Here is a 5,339-nt window from a genome sequence, read left to right on the forward strand (position 1 = left end):
TTTGCATAAGAAAAACACTGTGAGGATCCCTGTCCTGTTCTGTTCCCTTCTTTTTTTTTTTTTGAGACGGAGTTTCGCTGTGTCGCCCAGGCTGGAGTGCAGTGGCGCGATCTCGGCTCACTGCAAGCTCCGCCTCCCGGGTTCCCGCCATTCTCCCGCCTCAGTCTCCGAGTAGCTGGGACTACAGGCGCCCGCCACCTCGCCCGGCTAGTTTTTTGTATTTTTAGTAGAGACGGGGTTTCACCGTGTTAGCCAGGAGGGTCTCGATCTCCTGACCTCGTGATCCACCCGCCTCTGCCTCCCAAGTGCTGGGATTACAGGCTTGAGCCACCGCGTCCGGCCTTCTGTTCCCTTCTAATTACCAGTGCATGAAACCCCCAGTCACATACCCCCTGCTTGCTCAATCGATCATGACCCTCTCATGTGGACCCCCTTAGAGTGATGAGCCCTTAAAAGGGACACAAATTGCTCGCCTGGGGAGCTCGGCTGTTGTATGTAGATGTGAGTCTTGCCGAAGCTCCTGGCCAAATAAAGCCCTTCCTTCTTTAACTCAGTGTCTGAGGGGTTTTGTCTGTGGCTTGTCCTGCTGCACAATAAGATTAAAATTTTAGAGTCCATAATACAATGTCTAGCACAAACCAAGGACTGAATAAATATAGGTTAATTTTGCTGTCCATGATCTAAAGTAGCTCTGTGATAGTTACTTTACATAACAACTTTTCTGCATTAAAGGATACCTGGATAGCTGGTAAAGCATTATTTCTGGGTGCATCTGTGAGAGTGTTTCTGGAAGGTGTGTGTGTGTGTGTGTGTGTGTGTGTGTGTGTGTGTGAATCAATATATCTATATCTTTCTATAGCCTATTAGTTTTGTCTCTCTGGAAAGCTAAGGCACATTCCACCAAGGCATAGGCCCAGAAACAAGCAACAACTTCGTTTCCTCTACATTCTCTTGGTTAAAGCTACCACAAAGCCCTCTCAGATTCAAGAAAGAGGGGAAATAAACACTATATCTTAATAGGAGGAATGTCTATGTCTATACTATGGAAGGAACATAGAATCCCATCAATATTATATTTAAATGTATTTATATTACTCATATAGTTATTTTTCTTTGTTTTTATTTTGGAAATATATATAAATATAAATACATATATCATTATATACTATGTATACACTATATATATTGATATAGACATATATAGTGTATATATAGAGATATATATGGAATTTTGTTATTTTTAAGCAAAGATTTTCAGATTTTATATATGTATAAAATATGCTCCAAGTTAATAATCTACCTTTTATTATAGAAATATAAATTTATTTTTCCATATATATATCCATATATGTATAGATATAAAATCTGAAAATCTTTGCTTGAAAATAACAAAATTCCAACCCTAACAAGCTAAACTAAAGGCGGAATATGTTAAGACCGTTAACTAGGAAATATACAGTGGAGTCTGACTCCAGGCATTGCTGCATCCAAAGGTCTCAAACTATAAAGCACTGACCTCTCCTTTTCTCTCTTCATTTCAGCTCTGCTTTCCTCTGAATTGGTTCCATTCTTAGGTAAGTTCTCCAAGAAGCAACAAAATTGGTGTCCGCAGTTATAGGTTAAACTGTCCTTAGAGCTTGTAATCTCAAAAATGAAGTATAATTTCCCTCAGTCACTCATATGAATCCTGAGGAAACAAACAAAAAACAAAACTGTGCTATAGCTTGAATTTTGTACTATCTCTGGAGAATGGAACCAATTGACTGACAATAAAATAAAATAAAATTTATAATGAATGAAGTTTCCTCAGCAAAAAAGAGGGCAGGTAGAAAGTAAGAAATATTCTCTACAATATGATAAAGGGGAAAAATAAACATACAATAGATTCTTAACCTTTCAGAAAACAAGTGATTAGCTATTCTAGTTGAGGTATTGGGAATGAAGGAAAAGAAGAACCTTCTAATTTATTATTACATATTTCTATTTTTAAAATTGTTTTACAGTATATGGGTACTAATATATTACTGTTATAATACATATATGAATACAAGAACTATAGGGTAGATGCATGTCTGAAAAAAATATTGAATTTTCCTAGACAGGAAAGATATATCCTTCTTTCACTCTTTTCCTTAAAACATTTATTTTGGAAAACCTGTAATTGTAAATGCTTTCTCTTTCCCTTTAAGATATATGTAAATATATTTAAAAGCTAATTAGGCCTCCTGCTAGCTTTACAATCCAGGAATCTTTTTGTCAAGGACCTGGGAACCAGCTCTTTGAAATGCAATCATCAAGTAAGACAATGCCTCCATCTTCAAGTCTCCCTGGGAGGGTAAGAATCTACCTTGAGCTGGTGCCTTGCTCCAAACTGGCAATCTTCCATTACAGAAGTATCAGAAATTTATTTTTCCTTTAGATAAAGACAATTAGCAAACATAGGTGGCTATCCCAACTACCAGGTGAATTTAGGATGAGCTATTTTTAACAAATTTTGCTATCAATTTATCTTACTTGTGGGCAAGTTATCATTTGAGAACACATATGATGAGCAGGTGATTTTTTTGACTATATGAACGAATGAGATGTCTTTATATTTTTGCAAATTTTTTAGCAGATTGCCTGTGTTGTACATCACAGGCTGATTTAATACCTATCCAATTAATTAAAACATAAAGTTTTCTTTCATTTGTGGAGTGATTTTCTGTGTTAGCAAAATATTTTGTTTTTAATTATATTTCCCCAACAGAACATTATTAAGAAAGTAAGCTAAAAAGAGTATGAGAAATACTACAGTGCAAAACAGCACTGTCCAGTAGACTCATAATGCTAGTCTCACTTATAATTTTAAATATTCTAGTAACCACAGTAAAAAGTAAAAGAAAAATATTTTGAAATTTGGTCTGTATTTTACACTTAAAGTACATTTCAAATCAAATGTTTCTTGGAAAATAGTTGATCTGTATTTGGATTTTTTTAACATGTATAATTGGTAAAGTAGACTCATATAATCAAGTTGTTCCAAACATACTTAAAAATTATTCAGTAACTCAATGATTAGTTAAAAAAATTAAATTTTAAAAAGTAGCACTTCATTTACAGTAGCACATGCTCAATATATATTTGTGGCTGGCTAGTGACTATCATATTGGACATGACAGATTCAAAATGTTAACACATGGTATTAGGAAAAGGAGACAGCATAAACATCAGAGTCCATGACATCGTCAATTAACAGTACTACAAGACTATAGACAAGCATGATCAGCAGTTCTGGAGCTGTCATTAGTTATTAATCTAATAACTGACCAGTTTTGAATTGTGAATGAAAAAAGACAGAACCCAAAGTGCTGCAGAGGAAGAACATGGAAATGCTGTGTAGAAGACCTTAAATGAGATTTTGGAGCACGTATAAGGTGCCCCCTTGGGATTCATATCACTAATTTGGTTAAAATTAGTAGGGTCTCTGAGGAGAATTCTGAAGGTGCTTTAGAACCAGAGCTTCTATAAAGTGTTCTTTTTCTGTCTCTTTGTATTCAAAGCAGTGCAGCGTAATGACACTAATGTTAAAGAAACATTTCTTCAAGTGAGACCTAGTAGAAACTGTGGGGGCGTCTAAACCAAGAAAATAATATATGCACATACATCTGATCTTTCAAATAAATATTAACATTAATAGTCTTGTGACGAGCTTACCATTTGCTTTTCTGAAAACAATTATTACCTGGAATATGTAAAACTAAAAAAAAAAGGTACTGCAATAAAGCGTTTGGAAAAATGATGTAGTTTAAAATGTACAACAGTTTATAAATATAATGGTGTCTGAGGTATAACGGATTCAAAGAATAAACTACTAAGAAATAACTTCACAGTGCCTATATTCCGATTACATGAATTTGGGGAAATTGGCCTACATTAAGCTCAAAAGATTATGCTCAAAAGAGTTATCTACAGTTTTCTATTCATGGAAGAGAGACACTTACCTCATGTGTCTCATCAATGTTCAACTCATACTGATTTAAACTTGATAAAATAAAAACTTCAGCTGAAGTAAATTTAAGGGAGTTTAACTGGGCAATGGAACCATTGGCGAATTGGGCAGGCCCCAGAATCACAGCAGATTCACAGAGACTCCAGTGCAGCCACGTGGTGGAGGAAGATTTATAGACAAAACAAGTGAAATGACATACAGAAATCGGAAGTGAGGTACAGAATGGCTGTATTGGTTACAGCTCGGCATTTGCCTTATTGGAATGCAGTTTGAACAGTCAGCAGTGTATGAATGGTTGAAGTATGGCCACTGGGATTGGCCAAGGCGTATTTATTGTTACTGGTGTATAGTCCTATATCAGGTTTTCAGTCTTATCTACCTTTTAAGCTAGATTACAGTTCCTCCACAATGACACAAAGATAGAAGTATGGAGTCCTTTTTAGGCCATATTTAGTTTGCTTTAACAAACTAAAGCATCAGTCAAGATAATTTCTTAGGCTTTGTGACCTCAGTTGATCTTCAAGACAACACATATAGAACAAAAGTATTCTGAGGTATATATGTCAAACTGAGGATAATATTCAGGAGACTGTGGTAACAAGCACCCTGCTTACATCCACGGAGCACAGAATATTTCTCCAGCTGCAGCCCCACTTTTGCCTTCAGCATCTGAGTCTCTGCCTGAGGGCCCTCTCTTGACCAGAAACTACTCTGCTCCCACATGCCAGATTGTAAATGCCTGGGAAATCGGTGCCCTGGGAATAGACCTGAATCTCACACCTCATGCAAAATAACTTTGAGTCATATATTCTATAATGACTCACTGATTTCCAAAGAGGAGTTAAGTTCCAGGTGCCAACAGTAGAAATGTGCTTGGTAATACGTCTTTTGTTGCCTTCCTTCTCCTTCCTTCTCATCGTCCCAATCCTCTACCAGTGTTCATCAATAAACAACTTGCTTCCGGAATGTTTTCTCGCAGTCTGTTTCAGAAGGAACACAAACTAAGACAGAGACACATTCAAAGATCTGAAAAGCTAAAGATTACATTTCTCTGGTCAATAAACTTTTATCAAATCCTAAAATAATAAGGATCTGTGACAAAAATAAAACTAGACACTTGATTAGTTAAGCAAAATGTTGGGTTTTGTTTAAAATATCAGGTTAAAGTTATTGTTCCTTGTTAAATAATTGTTAATTCAAAATAAAGGCCTTTAAAAACTTTCTATATGAATTTATTAGGCAATAACTGATATTTCATATACATAATACAAATGATATTTGGATATTTTAAATAATCAGAGGTATATATGTGTTCCACATGATTATAGTGCGAAATATTTCTTAACTC

General features: G+C 35.5%; 1 long non-coding RNA gene across 2 annotated transcripts; it reads right to left on the minus strand.

Annotated features, from left to right (window-relative positions):
• Window positions 1-479: 479 nt before the first annotated feature.
• LOC117071509 lies at window positions 480-4,967 on the minus strand. Of its 2 annotated transcripts, none has more exons than XR_004432333.1 (3): window positions 4,816-4,967; window positions 1,517-1,687; window positions 480-583 (listed from the first exon to the last, which is right to left on the minus strand). It is a non-coding gene; the product is annotated as an uncharacterized LOC117071509 (long non-coding RNA). The 2 variants fall into 2 exon arrangements; XR_004432332.1 differs by having other exon boundaries at window positions 480-586.
• Window positions 4,968-5,339: the final 372 nt, after the last annotated feature.

This window comes from Trachypithecus francoisi, unplaced genomic scaffold, assembly GCF_009764315.1.
Source record: "Trachypithecus francoisi isolate TF-2019V2 unplaced genomic scaffold, Tfra_2.0 Lachesis_group3, whole genome shotgun sequence".
In the NCBI taxonomy this organism is placed as follows: domain Eukaryota; kingdom Metazoa; phylum Chordata; class Mammalia; order Primates; family Cercopithecidae; genus Trachypithecus; species Trachypithecus francoisi.